The sequence below is a fragment of the Gracilinanus agilis genome, chromosome 3, assembly GCF_016433145.1.
Source record: "Gracilinanus agilis isolate LMUSP501 chromosome 3, AgileGrace, whole genome shotgun sequence".
Lineage (NCBI taxonomy): Eukaryota > Metazoa > Chordata > Mammalia > Didelphimorphia > Didelphidae > Gracilinanus > Gracilinanus agilis.
Genome location: NC_058132.1, coordinates 131,781,814 through 131,802,945, shown reverse-complemented (window position 1 = coordinate 131,802,945; position 21,132 = coordinate 131,781,814).

Below are 21,132 nucleotides of genomic sequence, written 5' to 3'. Positions count from 1 at the left end.
TTTCAGTGCTTGGAATGCCTTTCCTTCTGTCTTTTCTTCTTGGCTTCCTTCAACCATTTTAGAGAACCATCTGGAATTATACCCAAGGAGTTGTAAAACTGTGTCTATTTTTGACCCAGCAATATCACTATTAAGTTTATTTCCAAAGGTGATCAGGGAAAAATAAAATAGAACATGTAAGTTCTAAAATATTCATAGCAGCTCTCTTTGTGGTAGCAAAGAATGGGAAATGAAGGGATGCCTGTCATTTGATGAATGGCTAAATAGGTTGTGGCATATGATTGTTATAGCATATTACTGTGCCATAAGAAATGACAATTAGGTTGATTTTTATTTATTTTTATTTTCCATGGTTACATGATACATGTTCTTACTTTCCCCTTCACCCCCCCCAACATTTCCCCCCATAGCCGACACGCATTTTCACTGGTTTCAACATGTGTCATCAATCAAGAGTTATTTCCATATTATTGATAGTTGCATTGGTGTGGTAGTTTCTAGTCTTCATCCCCAATCATGTCCGCATCAACCCATGTGTTCAAGCAGTTGTTTTTCTTCTGTGTTTCCACTCCTGCAGTTCTTCCTCTGAATGTGGGTAGCATTCTTTTCCATAAATTCCTCGGATTTGTCTTGGGTCATTGCATTGCTGCTAGTATAGAAGTCCATTACATTCTATTTTACCACAGTGTATCAGTATCTGCGTACAATGTTTTTTTGGCTCTGCTCCTTTCACTCTGCATCAGTTCCTGGAGGTCTTTCCAGTCCACATGGAATTCCTCCAGTTTATTATTCCTTTGAGCACAATAGTATTCCATCACCAGCATATACCACAATTTGTTCAGCCATTCCCCAATTGAAGGGCATATCTTCGTTTTCCAATTTTTAAGCAGGTTGATTTTTAAAATAAAATGGAAAAGCCTACATAAAGTTATAAAGAGTAGAATGAGCAGAAACAAGACAACATTGTATACAGCAACAGAAATATTGTTTGAAGAATGATTATTTTCACCTCCAAAGAAAGAACTGGTGAATAGAAATAACTCCATATGTTTATGGTTATTTCTATACATCATATATATGTATATATATATATATATTGTCAAATGATACTATCTCTATTGGGGGAAGGGGATAGAGGGAGGGAGTTAACTGGGTATTTTAATGTAGAAAATAATTTTAATTTTTTTAAAAGACAGATCTCAAGTGACATTTCCTGGTCTGTTTTTACCTCACCCTACACTCCCACTCTAGTTTCCAACACCTTCCCCACCAAATTTTATATACATCTGGCATAAGAACAAGTATTTGTTAGGTGCTTTCTATGTGACAGACATCTTTCTAATTGTTTTATAAGTATTATATGATATGATCCTTACAACAATGAAATGATATAGATGTTGCAATTATTCCCATTTTATATACAAGAAACAGAGGCAGACCAAGGATAGAGAATGTGAACAGCTTTATACAGGTAGTGAGTGTCTGAGCCCGGAGGTGAATTCAGGTCTATAAATATACATGATATGTCTCCTGCCAGAATGTAAATACTTATAGGACCTGTGCTGTTTCATGGTTGCCCTTGGGTCTCCTGGAACTTAGCACAATGCTTGGCTTGTAATAAGTGTTTAATAAATGCTTAGTGATTGTTGTCACTAGATAAATATATATATATACATGAGAATTCAAGAAGAAGGAAGAAAGCACCAAAAGGATCATATGCTTTAGGAGAAGGGTCATTAGCTAAGCTTTGAAGTAAGTTAGGTATTTTAAGAAGAAAAGGAGATGAGAAGAATGTATCTTCTAGTCATGGGGGTCAACCTAAGCAAAGGTAAGGGGATAGGTGATTAGGTACTGAGTGCAAGGAACATTAAGTAGGTGATTTTGGATATATTCGAATGTGTAAGGTAACTAGCTTGTGAAAGGATTTTACTGCCAAACATGAATTTTTGTGATGGGAACAATGAAGTTTTTTAGCAGGAGAGTGATATTATTAGACCCAGACTTTAGTAAAATTGTTGTTAATAATTATATGCAAGATGGATTAGGGAAGGAAGAGATTGAAAACCAGAAATCCAGTTGAGAAACTGTTGCAACAATACTGGAGATAAGTGCCAATGATAAGGACCTGATGTAGTATGATAACTATGTAAATGAAGTAAAGGAGGTACATGCAAAAATTTTGTAAAAGAAGAATTGCAAGAATTAACAAGTGATTGGATATTAAGGGCTATAGTTAAATGGAGGAAAGAGAAGAGAATGACTCCGAAGTTGTAAGCCTAGATAACTAGAAGGATGGGTGTGACTTCAACAGAAACATAGAATTTCAGAGGATATAGGTTTAGGGTTAGGAAGATAATGAGTTCCATTTTGGATATGATCAATTTAAGGCCTATGGGATATCTAGCTGGAGTGACATAGACATCCCCCAATTCAGGATTGGAGGTCAGGCTATATATATCTTGGAGTCATCACCATAAAGATTATAATTGATCCTCTAGGAACTAATGAACTTGTTGAGGCAGTATATAGAGATAGAAAAAAAGATCATAGAGTTTGGGGACTAGAAAGGGCAATAGATGCTCTTCTAGAAATCCTCCAATTAAATCCGGTAATTTCATAAATGAGAAAACCAAGACTCAAAAAATTTAGGAAACTCAATGTCTCATAGAGAGTAAGGTGGAGAGTCTGAATTTGAACTCAGATCTTCTTTTTTGAATATTGATTTATTACCAATTACATGTTATAACAAATTTCCATGCAAGTTTTCCTAAGTTATATGTTCAAACTTATTTCCTTCCCTCCCTTCCTTTCCTCCTCCCAGTATTGTCAGGTAATTCAATCTGGGTTATACATGTATTATCATGTTAAACATTTTATAAAACCCAAACCCCAAAACATAAGCCCAAAAAAACAATTGAAAGGGCTCCAACAGTTCTTTCTCTGGAGGTGAATAGTATTCTTTATTCATAAATACCTCAGGATTGTCCTAGATCATTGTATTGCTGTTAAGAACTAAGTCTATCACTGGTGATCATTCCACAGTAATTTCTGTTCCTGTGTACACTGTTTTCCTGATTCTGCTTATTTCATTCTGTATTTTAGTTCATGTAAGTCTTTCCAGCTCTTTCTGAAACCAACCTGTTCATCATTCCTTATAGCACAACAGTATTCCATCACCATCATATACCATAATTTGTCCAGCCATTCTCCAGAAAATGAACATTTCCTTAATTTCTGATTATATGCCATCAAAAAAAGAGCAGCTATAAATATTTTTGTATGAGTAGGTCCTTTCCTCCCTTTTTTGGATCTCTTTGGGATATAGACGTAGTAGTGGTATTACTAGATATGCATTATTTTATATGAACTCAGCTCTTATTACTCAAAATCTAGTATTCTCTAATTCTCATAGACTCATAGTTTGTGTCTCTTGCTGTATAATTGAAATTGAATTCTTATCCTTTTGGGATTATATTCCTAAGTAATGCATAAGCTAACATTTTAATAAAGTGTTGCATAGAATGTCATCAGCACAGGTTATTAACAATTCCTGTGGATGTTCAATTGATATAAAGCCATCACCCAGCTAAGAGACCAAGAAGATCTATAGAGTACCTTTAACAGGAAACATTTGATCTTTAAAAAATGAGAGACATGATAATTAAGTAAAATGTTGGTTTGAAATATAAAGTCCTTTGCAAAATGCTACAAAAGAAGGTAGTGGGAAATGTTATATTGAATCTCTGGGAGCTTGAAGTTGACTCGGTGATTGACAGGTGAATTGTTTGGATGTCAGAATGGTCCCAGAGAGGCATGCAGACTCAGGAGAGGGCAGTTGAGAACCCTGACAGAGGTTCTTGTGTCTTTTACCTGACTCTGAGGCTGGAGATCAGTGGATCCTGGTCTTTGGGGAAATAGAGACTTGCAAACTCAACCCTGCAAGCTCCTCCTGTGTTTCCTATACCATCATCAACCTGTATCAGACCACCATCTCTGTTTCTACTGCCCTAGATATTAGGAAATAAATCATCTTAGTTATCTAGGCTTCCCAGGGTCCGGGAGGGATCCAGGAAGTGGGTAGGAGAAGAAGAAGAGGGTGGATAAAGGGTGGATATCTCAACTGATTAGGCTTAACATCTACTGAAGAAGAAGCTGAAACTATATAGCAGTTTGCCTGCTCTGGTGTAGCCCTGGCCAGGCTGTACCAGAGAGAATCTATCATCTTGATTCCTTCATTGCCTGCAGTTAGAGATTCATTAGTAACAATTTAAAGTAGGGTCTCACAATACCTCTATCCCATATCATTATCCTTCTGTGTCAAATATATTCAAAGTTTAAAATACCTTCCTGAATTGGTTTCCAAAGCTTATTTGGGAAGGGACTCACGCAGTAAGATTACCAATGTTACCTCAGCTGAAGAGCCCAATAATTAATATCAATTAACCCCAGGTGGGTCCTGAAGGGATAACATATTGACCTAAAGGATCCTGCCTGGGCAGCTGTTATAAAGGAGAAGTGTCATCCTATCCACTCTTTGTACTCCATCTACATATACATCCAATAGATAGTAGTACCTCCTTGTTATATAACAGAAACAATGAGCAGTATTAGCAGTATTGCCTCATAAAACAGTGAGCAGCAGTGGAAGGAATATCAAGTTTACAGAAAGCTTAACACAGAATCCAGTTAAGGCAGATCATCTCAAAGGTATTTCAAGATGAAACTACAAAGAGGACAATATACAGATGAAAAAGGAAACTGATCTGTTAAAATTTCTATAATAAACTTTTTTTTACCAATGACAATTGAACTATCACATTTTTGCTATAACCTTCCAATCCCTTCATGTGCTAAAAAAGGAAGTAAAATGGCACTAATGAAGATTAATTTGGGAAAAGCTATTGGATTAGCTCCAATACAAAGAAATGCATGCTAGAGGCAATATTAATTTTGAGAGCAATAGAGTAGAATTTGCAAGATATGTGAAAGAAAAGAAGATGCCAAATTACTGGAGTGGGGGGAATACATGGATGATATAATCATCTCCCAGAAAAAGAAAGAAAATTGAGAGGTCATCAATAATTATAAACCTATATTTTTACCATTTCATTTTTATAAACATTTTTATAAGAATAACCTAACTGTTCTTCTAGAACTGAATATAATATTCTAGAAGTAGTCTAAATAGAACATAATACAAAGGGATAATTATCTCCTTATTCTTGGAGGTTATGTCATATAACATCATCTCCTCTTCTTGGGATTGCAGTCTGCTAAAATCCACAGGTTTTGTTTTTTATAGAAAATACTTTCTAGCTCTGACAAATCAAATAAATAACCTGAAGAATGGGTGGGTGAGCCTGCCCTTGAATACTTTGTCTCTGATCTGCTGAAAACAGGACAAGGACAAATGAGGATGATTTATTTTTATAATTTTTCCTCTAAAGAGGGTAAGTCTCTTTAACAACTTGAGAGGACCATCTAGGAATCTGGAACAGCTGAGTAAGTCAACAGACCTCTCTAGGCATCTAGAACAACTGAACAACATGTCTTGGGATCATGGGTTCATCCTCTAATGAACTTCATCCTTGGTCAGAGTAATTGTGCCTCTCTGATGCTATCCAAAGTTTCAGATTACTTCAGTCTGAGTCCCCTCTGACAGAGCAGATATGAACTCTTTGTTTTCTTCCTGATAAATCAAGAATCAAGGCAATATGCAACTGTTTATTATGCATCTACTAAATGTCAAACAGGGTTAAGTATTACTAGGATATGAAGACATCAAAGACATAAGTTACTATATATCATCCATTTAGTCATCAAGAGTGACATAGTTTCTACCTTCAAAAAGATTACATTCTAATAAGGGAGATAACATGTGGATGTTGTTATTCATCCTTCATTTTCAGAGCATCAATGACACCACAGGGTGCAAGTCTTGATTTGCACATGAATTGGATTTAAGTGAGACAGAGTTGTAAAAAGTTGTTAGCCTCATTTTCTTTTTCAGTCTTCAAAGTCCAGTGGCAGGACAAAAGTGAGTATGACCGACAAAAGTCTTAGGATATAGTGGATGACCTTGCTGTTTTCATTGTTTGATCAAGCTCTGTGTTCCTCACAGCAACTTCTTCAGCCACCTTTATAACTGCTGGCACAAAGTATTCTCATCTGCCCATTTGGCCAGGGGACATCTTTAGTATGCTTAAGAGTAGATATCCTCTCCAACTCAACAATGAGTTTAAGGCCCATTGGTTACCCACAACTGGTTTAGCTCATCTACTCAGATAGCTTTACCAGGGTGTAATTGCTTTGCATACTAAAGTTTCTTGGACGTGCAGGTGAGATGTAGAAACCAAAGATGGATAAGCAGACTTGAAAAGGGTTTGACAAGCCCTCCCAGTAGAGGTACCAGTGTGATAGAACAATCCATACACCCTATATATATTTGTGTCCTCATATATACACATATACAAACACAAGTATATAGAAGGAAGTTTGAGGGGGAGACATGAATTGCCATTTAACTGGGGTGATCTAGATATTTTTATTCCCTTGTTTTACTGATCAGGAAACTGAGGCCGAGAAATCTGATTTGCCCAGGGTTATATAGCTAGTAAGCAACTAAGGCAGGACCTGCACACAAATCATTCTTATTCCAAGTCCTGTACTCTATTTACTACATAAAATTTTGATTCAGGTTATGTTTATCCAGTGTGTCACACTGCCTATGAGAGAATATTGTTAAAATAATGACCTTCGTTTTAAGGAGTAATTTTGGAATGCTCAAAGAACTGTGTAATTTCCTAGACATTAAAGCCTACTCTCTTCTTCCTATTCATACATCTATCTCAATATTTCTATAAATTTTTCATTCTCTTTCTTCTTTCCTTCCTCCTTTCTTTTCTTTCCTTCTTTCTTTCTCTTTGTTTCTTTTTTGTTTCTTTGTTTCTTTTTTCCCATTCCTTAGCCTTTAAAACTCTTCTGCCTTGGAATGGTCCTAGAATAAGACTTGAGCACATTAGGTAGACATTCCATGTGGCCCTTTTGGAAGGACACAGATAAGATTTCTCAGTGTTGAAAAGGAGTGGATAAGCTGTAATGCATACTGCTAGAGAGAATGCCAATATCACTGAGAGTGTAGGTCCCTGTAGTCTATCAAGAGCACATTTTCCCTTTCTATTTGAGGAATTTCTTTTTGCTCTGGAAAGCATTCAATGTTCCATGAGGGAAGAAACAGAGTTGTAATGAGAAATGGTGAGTTGAAAGAGGGAGAGGTGGGGAGGCAGGGCTGGATGACTTCCATAGAGGAGGTCGAAGTAACTTAAGCCAGGACCCTGGACAGAGAATCTGGAGCTGACTAGGGACTGCTCTCCCTGCTCCCTGCGTGGGTGATCATCTAATGCGCCACTTACTTAGGCCAGAGACCTCCTAGGCAAATGGCCAATTTCCCTTTAGAGTGGTGCTATGTGAGGTGAGGGAGACAGAGAACATAATTCTGAAAATTAAGGGAACTTGGCACAATCGATCCATTGATTTTAATCGCCTTAATGATTGATGTGGATTCACATAGCCACAGCTGTCAGTATCAATTGTGATTCTCAGCTATGTTGCAGGCTGCCTTGCTCACGTGGGAGTGTCAGGAGTCCATTTTTGGCTCCATCACTGACTGTTCACCAGGAAGCAAATCAGTTCGCTTCCCAATGTTGGAAACTCTTCGTAATGCATCATCTAATGTGCTCTGACTAATGCTGAGTGCATCATCAGAGAGCAGTGGTTCCTGTAAGATGCTGGTTTTAATGCGTAACACGTTCACATCAGTCTGCAGAGATCCCAGAAAGGCAATGGGCTACACAAAAAAGAATTAATGCCCTGTTTATGATGACCTTAAATATAATTATATAGTAACCCAAGTATTGAAATTCACACGTTAGTGAACACACGTGACCTAGAGGCCTACTCATAGCAGAATTGGTCATTTTCATTAAAGCTTAAATGGCTTAGATGCCTTTAACAAAGTCTATTATGTCAGGATATTTCAAGTTTTGCCTGTAATAGCTACAAATGCCATATTGCTCTATTTATTTTGGTTTCAGATGTTTGCAATAAACTGATGTCCTTTCCTCTGAATTGAACTGATGGTCTAAACTGCCTGAAGCTAACAAATTATAAAGGCAGATTTTAGAACACCTTATAGAGAGAGAGGACAGTGGCAGCAATAACTCTCTGTGTGTGTATATGCATGTATATGTTTTCACCAGAGCAGCAAATTTGATCAATGTCAGCACATCAAAATGAGACAGCTTAGGTTATGCTTTTAAAACAAGCAGCATATCAGAAAATGTACTCCGAACTTTGGGGACTTTTGAGACGAAAGGAAGGGTCATCCATTCTTTTCTTTATTGCAGATCATCAGAGCTTATTAGGTCATCTTTGGCTATGCCCCAGAGCATTGCAGAACTCATTCTCAGTGACCTAAGATGCTCGTAAGTGCCTCTTCTAAGAAGGGATGTGATTCCCATCTCTTCACTTTAGGACAATCTTTTTCTGTATGGTGGATCCCTATGTCAGTCTAAAAAAGGGTGTGGGTCCCTTCTCAGAATAATATTTTTAAATGCATAACATAAAATACATAGGATTACAATAAAGATTAAAATAAGACACAAAAGAAACCAATTAAGTTGAAACACTGTAATCAAAATACTAAAAACAGAGAAAGATCATAGACCCTAGGATCAGAACCCTCAGCTTTTGACTTGATTCCTGAGTCATTTTGTATAAATTACATTTTTAAAGTTCAGACAATTGGTGCTATTGATTATATCTATAGAAATACTTTTTCATATTTTGTGTTTGTAATGATAAATTATATGTAAAATATGGACATTGTGGCAAGGTAGATAGTGTTGGCCTTGGAGTCAGAACACTCTTGGTTCAAGTTGTGTCTCTACCACTTGCTAGCTATGTGACCCCAGAAAAATCACTTCCACATGCATCAGGCAACTGCCCAGGACTTGTTAACTAAGTCAAAGAGAAGTTGCAATCTGTGTTGGTGAAGAGAATTGCCACACTAGCAATTCTCTGTGGCAATCAATCACCAAACAGATATTTACTAAACACCTCTTGTATGCCTGGGACAGTGCTAGATTCTGGAGATAAAAAGTAAAAAATAGAAGAAGCTTCCATTCTACTGAAGCAGGCAACATTTGCGTATAAAGGTATAGACAGAATATATATGAGTTAATGCAACAGGAAGGTTTACAGATCAAGAAAGGTCTAAGATAAAAGGAGGTGGTTCCATGAGCTGAGCCTTAAAGGAAATCAGGGATTCTAAGAGGTCTTAAGGTAGTTCGTTACAATAATGAAGGAATGTGTATAAAGCTAAAGAGAAAGGACATTTAAGTCTATACAAAAAGTCTGTATATTTGGCTTGACCTTGGAGTACTTTAAAGGGAAACCATATAAAGCCAGGAAGTCAGGTTAAAGCTAGGTAGTGAAACCCTTAAATACCAGAGTTTATATTTGCTCAAAGAAGAAACAAGGAGCCATGGGCATTTATTGAATAGGGAAGGAGAATGTTTTTTTATATTCATTTGAAAATTGTCACCAAAATGGATGTAATAATATTTGAATTGGATAGCTCATTGTCATAGTCTTAGATTTAGAGCTGGGAGAACTCTCACATGTCACTTATTCCCACCAACTAATTTTAAAAATCAGGAAAGTGAGGATCAGGAGTTTAGGTGGCTTGTCAAGGTCACTAGTAGTAATTATCAAAAGTAGTATTGAAACAGATTCTCTGAATTCAGAAACCTTATTCTTTCTGAGGCACTATATTACCTTTCAACTTCTCATTGTAAAACATATATACAAATATATTCACATATATAACTGTGAATTATCACATTCATTATGTGGGAAAGAGGAGAGGGGTTTGCCAGATAAGTGTGGCTTTGTTTCTTTGAACATGTACACTCATAGGTTAATTCTTCTGGTACACATTTTTCTATTCATTTCTTGTGGACTATATATCATGTTAAATATTCTGTGTCATTACTGCTAAAGCACATCCCAGATTGAAAGACTACATCACCTCTGTCCTCTAATGTTCAGTATTCTAAATACTTTGCCCTTTCCTCCCAGTCTATTGCATTATAACAGTGCATCTAATTTGCTATTCTTTATTGTCCCTAGGTCTATTTAGACACTACCAGTTTATCAAAATCATTCTGGCCAACCAATGCATCTATATTCATGATGATTTTCACTAGATCATTGCAAAATGGAGGAAATATCTCTAGTGTAGTAGACTTCCTTCTTCTTCAGATTCTGGGTCTAGCCAGCAGATGAACGTTAATATTTAATACCTCCATGAAACATTTAATGATGACAAAGTAATGTTCTTAAATCAAAATTAGAGGGGCAGCTAAACAAATTGACTCTATTTGCCTGACACATGGGCAGTTCAGAGGTTGGATGGAAGAAGTCATTTTAACTCATTAAAGATGACCTGTATAACTACCAAGTGGCTCTGTCATGCTCTCTGCTTCCTCTCTACTCATGAATTATCCAGGCAAGTTGAGTCATGAAGATAAATGATCCTTTCCATTGTCAATACCCCTCCACACCCCCATGGTGCTGAAGCAAGGATAAGCAGACTGCTAATTTCATTAAAGTTTTACAATGTATTATTCAGTGTCCTGCATTTAAAAGTCAAACTTTATCAGATTGAATATTTGCCATATCCCTTCATTTGCTTCTTCCTCTAATGAGAGTGTGAGGAGCCCCCATGTTATTTTACTGTGATAGGTGACAAGCTTAAGAGATTATCAGTGGATATCACTTGGTGACCTGGAATGCTTTAAAATGATGAACCAAGACTCACAAAAGGATGACAACAGGAAACTAAGGTTCAATCTTGAAATGTGAAATTGTAGAATGTTCTGGCTAAGAATTATTCTAAAAAGCTCATGTACAAATAATTAGCTTTTCATATTCTAAAACAGACTATCTGAGGATATCTGTGGTCTAATATTTATCCAGGCATGTTGCCTTGTGTTCAGGAAACACTTAAACACCTCTGATCAAATGGTTCAATCAGTGGATCCTGGGGAAGTCCATCTGGTCAAAATGAGGGTTCATTTTGCAGGTTGAGGGCGCTAGGAGAAAGAGGATTCTGTATTGATTTGCCTCTCACTGCCACCTTATTCCTATAGTTTTCAGGCTCCTGGACAAACTAATGCCTACAACTACATATAGGGCTTCTGTGAATTCTTTCATCAGTGGTGCTTCTCGAACAGAAATAAAAGAATATCAGAAGTCACCTTGTCTAGCCCAATTCTGGAACAATAATTCCTTCTATAATACCTCCAATAAGCACTCAACCATCCTCTTAAAAAACTTCAGAGGTGGAGCGCTCACTACTTCCAATGAAATACATTCCACCTTTGGACACTATAACCATTAAGAAATTTTTCTTTGTATTGAACTGAGGTCTATCCCCACCCTTTGGTCTGAATTCTGCTTTCCTAATTCAAGCAAATTAAATCTAACAACTTCAAATACACTAAGACATCTAGCATGACTTTCCTAAGTCTTTTCCAAGTCAATATCTATAATTCCTTAAAAGGATCTATATATTGTGGATTTTAGTTTCCTCATCACCTTGTCATTCTTGTCTGAATGACCTTCAATTTATCAGAGTTCTAAATCATACAATGTGGCACCCAGATCCGACAAAATATTAAGCTGTCATCTGACTACAGTAAAGGGAAAAGGCACAAATATCACTTACCTGGTTCTAGAAATTATCCTCCTAAAACAAAAGCTTGAAGTATAAGGTAGAATAGGGACTGGATAAAAATGGAGTGAAGGGGAAGATCATCATTAAATATGTCTGGGAAGAACAAAGAGACATCACAGTTATTTAAAGTAAATGCCTCTGAGAGAATTGACTCATTTCTTCTGTACCAAGCCTATTTTCCCTTCCCCTGAATGTTTCGCTCAATTTCCATTCATGTAGCTTTTCCTTTTCTTTATTTTTGAGGGAGTTATGATATTACTTTTCAGTGATATCCTTTTACTTCTATTCTGGAACTCAAAAATCTCTGACAACATTTATGCAGAGTACAGAGTCAATGAATTGATCATTTCTGTTACCACACTCAGGGTCCAGCCTGTCCTTAATGATCTTGACCTCAGATTCCCCTTCTGCTTGCTCTTCCACATAGGAGAGCTAATCAGCTAAATCTCTGACCTAAGATGCTGCTCTGATTGAACCCCTGACTTTTCAGCTACAATACCCAATTGAACCTTTCTGACTCCTGCCCCCTTAGTCCTGCCTGATGTGAAATTTACTTGCTTTTATCAACTATGCCAATTTCTTGTTGGGATTAGTATCCAATTATTCTCTCCACTTACACATAGCATAACCGTAATATAATATTTAGATTATTTCTAATTTTTACACAAAGGATAACTTTACATTCATCTGTGAGATAATGCACCTGTACAGGAAAAAAAGAAAGACTTTCAGTAAGAATCATCTTAAAATTTTGGAATATATGAAATGATTCTCACAAATAAATTTTGCCCTCATGGAAATGGGGATTAATAGATGTAGCCCTATATAAAAATACCATCTACTTTTTTTAAGTTTATTCACTTGTGTCCTACTCTGTTAACTCTTTTGGGTTTTCTTGGCAAAGATACTAGAGTGGTTTTCCATTTCCTTCTTTAGCTTATTTTATAGATGAGTAAACAGAGGCAAAGGGTAAGTAACTTGCCCAGGGGGATAACACTTCTTATAACTTTCTGAGATTGGATTTGAACTCAAGTCATCTTGACTTCAGACCTGGTGCTCTATCCATTGCACCATATAGGCACCTTGACACCAGAAGAATTAAATCCTTTATTTAAGGACTGGATTTGAATGTAGCATATAGCCAACTTGCAAATATACCTAATGAATATTCTCCCAAAAGAATGTAAACTCCTTAAAGGCAGGGATGATTTTGTTTTTTCATTGCATTTCCAGCACTTAATATAATACCTGTCATATTAGTTATTCAATAAATGTCAGATTGAATTCTTTAGCTAATCATGTCATCAGTGGAGAACGTTACAGCTATCAATGTATCATTTTCCTTTCAGCTACTCCTTCTGGTCCCACAATTCCTTGACCTGCATTCTAAGCTTTTATTCTCCTATAAAAGCAATTTCTTTCCACTATTGCATATAGCAACCCCAGATCTCTATTTACAAAGGTCAGATTAATGAATAGTGTCTAGTCTGAAAGTCCTTATGGACAATAAAGTTTCCATGAAATATCACACAAGTTTAAATGCCATTAGCATGTTTCTGGAAGATCCAAAAGAAGAAAATAATGGGCATTTTGTATTAAAGACATAGTTGTGGGTATTATAAGCACTATAGAATATACCTAAAAATAAAAAATGGGTTATTCTAGAGACATCTAATTGCTTCAATTTCCCTCAGACTATTTCACTATACCCTCACATTTGCATGAAGGGACTATGAGGGAAGATTTAAATGAAGTTATTTTCCTAATAAGATTTCAAATAGGCAGATGTTTGCCCCTAGGAGCTGTTCAAACAACAGATCTTATATAAGAACATTGTGAGAGCTGAGCAAAGAGTACGCATCTAGTACTCAGATTTTTGTTTAATTTCTTACATATATTCTTACATTTGAATTTTCAGTTCATGCCTATTGAACTGAAGAAATTCACCTTTGTCTCATGCTGGATTTTTCCACTGGGGGAAAAAACTAGAAAATTGTTAATGTTCTGCTCATTAAATTCACCTGAGAATATCCCAAGTATTTTTTTAAATGTTAATTTATACATATCTGAACCACTCAATTAAACTCATGCTCTGAACAACTATCTCTGACAAGAGCCACCTACCATCTGTTAAGTCAACTATTTCCATTTCCAATGATCCTGAGTTCATCACTTATGCTACTGTGATTGAAATTTCTAGTCAGTCATAAATGTCATCTGTTCTATTCCCCCAACCTCCCCCTGTGTTCATTTAGGTCATAATTTTTACTTCTTTTCTAATCAACAGATTCCTGATAGCAACCCTGCAGGAAGAATGTGTCAACAGTTTTGTTTTTGTTACCTACTGCTTTGCAAAAACTGTTGCCTCTCTCTGATGGTCCAGGTGGTCATTTATTGTCCCTTCCTTCCATCCAACACAGGATGGACTGAGGCCTGGAATGTCCCTCAAGAGAACATATGCCCTTCTCTAGACATACAGAACACTGTAAAGCATTTGAGTACTTGTATCTCATAGATTCACAGCAAAGGAAATACTACAGCATCTAGCAGAAATGTATTGTAACATTAAGAATCCTAATAATTGCAATTAATCCCAAATTTTTTACCCATAATTTAAAATCCCTTTGACTTGCTGTGATTATGAATCATACTAGATGGACAGGAAGGAGGAGTTGTAATTTGCATCATTTAAAGGAATGTCTAAACTTGTGATGTCACGAAATCATAATTTTATTTTTCATCTTTAATCAACATATATATCAGCAGAATAGTTTCATATTCCTCTTCTTCTCGTATCCTTTGGCTCATTTTATATATGCAAAGGACCTCAAGAGATCATTTCTACCTGCAGTCTACCTTTGGGCATATTAGATACTGTCATCCAGCAGAGATAAATGGGGCCTAGAAAGTTTGTTTTTAATTCTGATTTTAATCCCCAAATAAAATGGGCATTTCCATATACCTAGTTGAAGAAAAAGATTATTATACATAATACTATAAAACTCTATTAGGTTTAACTTGCCTTTTTATTTAAATATATAATAAATTTGGCATGTAATTTTCAAAACTGACTTGCTTATTCAGGATTCTTTCTAGATTTCTTTCTATTAACTTGTCTTAAAATACTTTATTAACCATCTTTTATTTCATTGTTCTTTTCTGATTGCTGCCATATTCCTATCCTTTTTCCTCATCACCAATTAAAAAGATTAAGATATGAGTGGCATGGCTAGATTACAAATATACATATTTAAGCAAGCAAGATTCACTTTAGCTATGTCTGAAAATGTACATGTTATTTTGCATCTTGAATGTATCACCTATTTCTTGGACAGGAAGTAGGTAGCATGATTCATCATTAGTTCTCTCAGAGATATTGTGACTTCTTTAAACATCATGGCTAATTATATTTTTAATTGAATTGATTCATTTCATTATGTTCCTTTTAGGACTCATTTCCAGTGCCACTATAGTTCTTCTTAGCTATCCTTTTCTGAGTTCACCTTGGTGATGGATAAAATGGCAGCAATACATGGTTAATCTATGTAGTCCATGTTCTTTTCTAAGTTCTAGACCCTTTTGTTCCATGTTTATGACTAGTTGATCATTTTATATCTTACAAGTTTGGTCTTTCCAAGTGTTTTGCCCCATACTGATATCTGTCAAACTTCATTCTATTTGCTACCTGCCATGTCTCCAACTTGCCACTGAAAGTTTTTAGGCAAAAGCACTCAGAAAACTCTAAGTGTTTGCCTACAGCATTAATGCTTACCTTATTTAATTTAATATTCTTTTGATATTATGCATATCCTGAAATCCATGTCCTCATGATTCGTGTCTGAATATAATTCAGACATTTCAGACAGTTTCTACAAAAGACAAACTACCAGTTTCATTCTATATTCAGCACTGTGCCACATACAGACACTTAAGAATGGATCTGATTGTCATTATCTATCAAATCATCACCAAGATTAGCAAATGTATTCTCTTTTCTATCATTTGAATTCTAGATCAAAATGTTCAAGACCCAAAACAGACTTCTGACCTGCTACCTGAGGTCAGCTTTGAATAGCTGCTAAATACAACTCATTAGTGCATTAATTCATCTGGTTCATTCCTTTCTAATGGGAGGTTTATTATAAGGCAAAAGCAGCTTATTTTTTATGAATGAAAATACATGTTGTAAAAGAAACCTCTGAGTAAGCTCTGTTTGCCCTGATTGTTTTGACCATGAAAAATTTAAATAGAGTCTGACAATGAAAATCAGAATGTGTATTAACTATAATCTAGTTATTCATTACTATAAGAAAATGATAGAGGAATTTTACATTTATAAATATATATCAACACTTAAATATGAAATTATCTAGTTCAGTATACAAATGAGCTTAACAATATTACTCATATTTCTAGAAATGGCAATATTTTCTATAGCAATATAGACAAAGTACCTGTTTTTTTCCCTAGCCTAGTGACAAAAAGTGTTTTTTACATTCAAAAAGCAGCTATTTAATATGGAAATGCCTTATGAAGTTTGACTTTATTTTGGCTTCTGCAACATCAGCATGTACAATAATAGCATATAAATATTAGTGATGTTAAAAAAACAACTTAATGTTTTCAAATGCTCAAACAAAAATATGAGACATTCTTGTAAATAAATCCTGGACATTTCCAACTATGGAGGTAGCAAGTGTGACTAGAAGATTTGCCCTCTTTGAGTCCTCCAGCTACTCTCCCTTCTGTTCAACAGATATTTTTAAAGTATATATTGTAACTGGCTCTAGGATACAAAGATAAAAATGAAACTATTTCTACCCTCAAGAATCTGACAGTCTATAGATAGTGAAATAGAAATAAAGAATTAAATAAGTAAATTAAAAATGAGAAGGTGGAGCTAAGACAATAGAGGAACCATTCAGTCAAGCTCTCCCTATTCCCCTATAAACAACTTTATAATTCGTCCTCAAACCAAAATTTAGAGTGGCAGAGCCAAAAAAAGAAAAAGGTCAGAATGGGAAATTCTTCTTTCTCAAGATTTAGGAGATCAAAAGGAGAGATCTGTGACAATGGAATACAGGTTGGCCCAGAGCCCATGTGAATGCAAATAAGTATTGAACTAGGTGGTGGAGAGAGTAGCAAGAGCAGCTTTGGGAGCTTTCAAGCCAGAGATGATAAAGGGATCTGGCAATTGGTTAGAAAGAGATTATAGAAGACCTCTATGTTAGCACTGGATCCAGAGTCAGGTGTCCTGTGGCTCCAAAAATAGCAATGTGCAAATTCTGAAACCTTAGGACAGTGCTACTCCACTGTCATGATGGGAACAAAGCCCAACTTTAACATAAATCCAAAGTCAAGAAATAGGCAGTAAAAATGAGCAAACAATAATAGCAAAAGAACCTATGGAAAGTTAATATTAATTTGGGCCCCCATTGACCTCAAGAAAAGACTTTTGATTTTTAAAGTTCAGTCTCATTTTAGGGTTGAAGCTCTATCTCCTTGAGACCTTGTGTACTCCTTCTTTTGCCTAGATCTTTTATCTTTGATATGGACTGGCAGGGTGGGACCTGTTCTTTGTTTTTCTATAAATAAGAAGTCTCTTGGGTGGTGAAGTAATTGAATTAGCTTCTCAGACCCTTCTGGGAAAGAGTACACATATGCCCTGACTCCACTTAGTTGATCTTAGTTTCCAGAAGACTCACCTCCTTTCCTGACTGAGGTGTGAGTCTTCCAATTAGAGAGGTCCAAGAAAGGGGTAACACAAAGAATATAAACTGATGGAGAAGGAAGTCAGCTTTTTTTTCTGAAACAGGGACTCAGGAGTAGTTGAGGTTTGTCTCTGGACTGGCTTAGTCTACTCATGGAACAGGTAGCTGAAAGAGCTGGTCAGCTATGCACATCATACTTTCTCTCTCACTTTCTCTCTCTCTCTCTCTCTCTCTCTCTCTCTCTCTCTCTCTCTCGTCTGATTTTTACTATTTAATAATTAATTATTGTAAAATTAAAATATGATATCAAGAGAATTGTAATATTAACAAACAAGACCATAAAAATCTAGTAGAGTAACAGGGAAGATGAAGGCACAAACTCAGACAATCAAGTCAAAACTACTAAAAATAAAGCCTCAAAGAAAAAATCTGAATTGGACACGATCCCAAATAGAATTTATGAGAAAATTAAAAACTGATTTTTTAAATCAAATAAGATTGCTAAAGGAACAGTTAGGTAGAGAAATGAAAGTAATGGTAAACATGAAAAGGCAATAACTTGGGAAAAAAAAGGCACCAAAAATACTGAATGAAATAACATTTTAAAATAGAATTGGCTTAATGGAAATAGATACCGAGTTTCACTAATTATTATAACTCCTTAAAAAAATAGAATTGGAGAATAGAAAAAGCAATAAAATAGATGCCTGAAGGAAATAACCTCTTAAAATTATAACTGGAAATTAATAATTATACAAGACAACAAGAAATAATAAAATAATAAGGCGACTCTCACTAAACTATAATGGCCCAAACTGTGGTTATCCATGGTGGAAAGAAGGGCATTCCTACCTTCTCTGGTCCAGCTCCCACATAAGAATGAAGCTCGAACTATGTCTGTTATCTGTTCTCCTCAGTGGATGTTCTGCTTTACAAGGGCAATCTCAGTGTGATCTGCTGAGAGAAAATGAAGAGATTAACTTGTCTTTATTTCAGTTTATTTCTTTTTTATATCATATAGTATAAAATGAATTCATCTGATAGGTAAGGTAGTGTTAGAAAGGCTAGTCCAAGTTATCGATTAACTATGAAAGTTAAGGAGAGCGAAACTTAAGATCTCTGCTTATAAAACTTCTTATGTTAAATACACATTTTTATTATCTCCTGATTCTGAAAAGATACAGAAGCAATCATAAAATCAGTTGTAAAAATAGAACTAGCATTTGGTATTGTAGGAATATGTGTCAATGATAGGGTCCTCATATAGTATGACTCAAAAAGACAACTTTTTGTATTTTTAAGTTTCTTCTTCTGAGTTTTTGTCTGTTATAATATCAATGTCTTTTCCTAAAATATTGTCTGAAGATAGTAATGACAGGATCAATAAAGTACATGGTCCTTGTACTAGAATTTATTAACTATAGCTAACGTATTTAAGTATGTAGGCTTTCTTAATCAATGATTTGTACCAACTGTCTAAGGACTATAAAAACAAGTGGGAACATCCATAAGATGTCTTTCATCGTAGGCTGGGAATGGTGATGGACCACTGACTCTATGCATGAATAAAGTCAATTTGAGCTCGGAATGATGGCTCTGAGATTTCTTAATTTCTTACAAAACAGAACATTGGCTGTGTGTATACTCCTAAATGTAACAAATTTTCAGATGAAAGATTGGTATTTGGACAAGTTTTCCATTATTCTGAGGCCCCTGAAAATAAAATGCACCTATTGGTGGTGGTTGATCCAGATGCTCCCAGCAGAAATAATCCAAAAAACCACTACCAGAGACATTGGCTGAAGGCTAATATCAGTAGCATTTGCCTCAAGACTAGGAAGATAAATGATAATGAACTGAACAGCTACCATCCTCCTGACTCACCACCAACTGGCTTCCATCTATATCAGCTAGTTCTGTTTGAAAAATTGGATAGGAAAATCTATCAGTGATCAACAAGGAAAACACTAGTAGAAGTTCCTGGTACATCAGTGCCTTCATAAAATATTTCTACCTGGGCCCTGGGGCTAAAAGTCAGTTCTTCACTCAAAGATATAATTATATTTTGCTGGGTCTACAAGTGCTTGGGAAAAGTGGCAGAAGGCATCTAAAAAACTGCTGAGAAAACTAGAAAACAATATGGTAGAAATTAAGTATAAAAATCTCATGCCATATACCAAGGTAACATCAAAATAGATACCTGATTTAGAAATAAAGGACGATATAAAAAATTAGGCAAGCAAAATATAATTAACCAATTAGATCTATGGATAAGGAAAGTATTTATGTAAAAACAAGATGTAGAGAATATTATGAGTTGTAAAACAGATAAATTTGACTACATTAAATTAAAAAGTTTCTGCACAAACAAAAGCAATACAACCAATATTAAAAGGTGAACAACAAATTGAGAAAAGAAATTTATAGCAAGTCTTTGTCAAAGGCTTCATTTATCATATAAAGAGAGAACTGAGTCAAATTTATAAGAACACATAACATTTCCCAATTGAAAAATGGTCAAAGGATATGATGGGGCAATTCTCACAGGAAGAAATGAAAACTATATTTAGTCATACAAAAAATGCTCCAAATCATTATGAATTAGAGAAATGCAAATTCAAACAACTCTGAGATGCCACATCACATCTATCAAACTGGCTAACATGACAAAAATGGCAATAATAAATATCAGAGGTGATGTGAAAAAATCAAGATAATCATACATAGCTGGTGGAGATGTGAACTGATGCACCCATTCTGGAGAGCAATCTGGAACCATGCACAAAGGGTTATCAAACTGGGTATAACCTTTAACTAAACAATATAGCAAGATTACTAGATCTGTATCACAAAGAGATTAAATTTAAGGGAAAAGAACCTACATGTACAAAATATTCATAACAGCTTTCTTTGTGGGGGCAAAGCACTCAAACTGAAGGTATATCCATTGATTGGGGAAAGGCTGAACAATTTGTGGTATATGTTTGTAACGTAATACTCTTGTGCCATAATAACTGACAAACAAGATGATCCCAAGTCAAAAACCAGGAAAGACTTATATGAAGTGATGCAAAGTGAGGCGAGTATGAACCAAGAAAATATTGTTCACAGTAACAATAATGTATGATGAGCAACTGTAAATGTCTTAACTATTATCAAGGCAAGGATCCAAGACAGTTCCAAGAGACTCATGATAGAAAACAATACCCATTGGCATGGAAGGAATAGACAGAATCTAAATGTTAATTGAACAATATCATTATTTACTTTACTTTCTCCATGAATTTTGTCTAGTGTAAGCAATACATGTTTTCTTTTACAACATGATGACCATAGAAATATGTGTCATATGATAACATAGGTACAAGCTATATCATATTACTTGCCTTTTGGAGATTTGGGAGGAAGAGAGAGAACACGGATTACAAAATATCAGAAAACAGATATTAAAATCGTATAGATGTATAAAAGGTATATATTTATGTGTGTAGACAGATCTACTCACAGAGAATAAAAGAAAGCAGTCAGAAAAGAAAGAAAGAAAGAAAGAAAGAAAGAAAGAAAGAAAGAAAGAAAGAAAGAAAGAAAGAAAGAAAGAAAGAAAGAAAGAAAGAAAGAAAG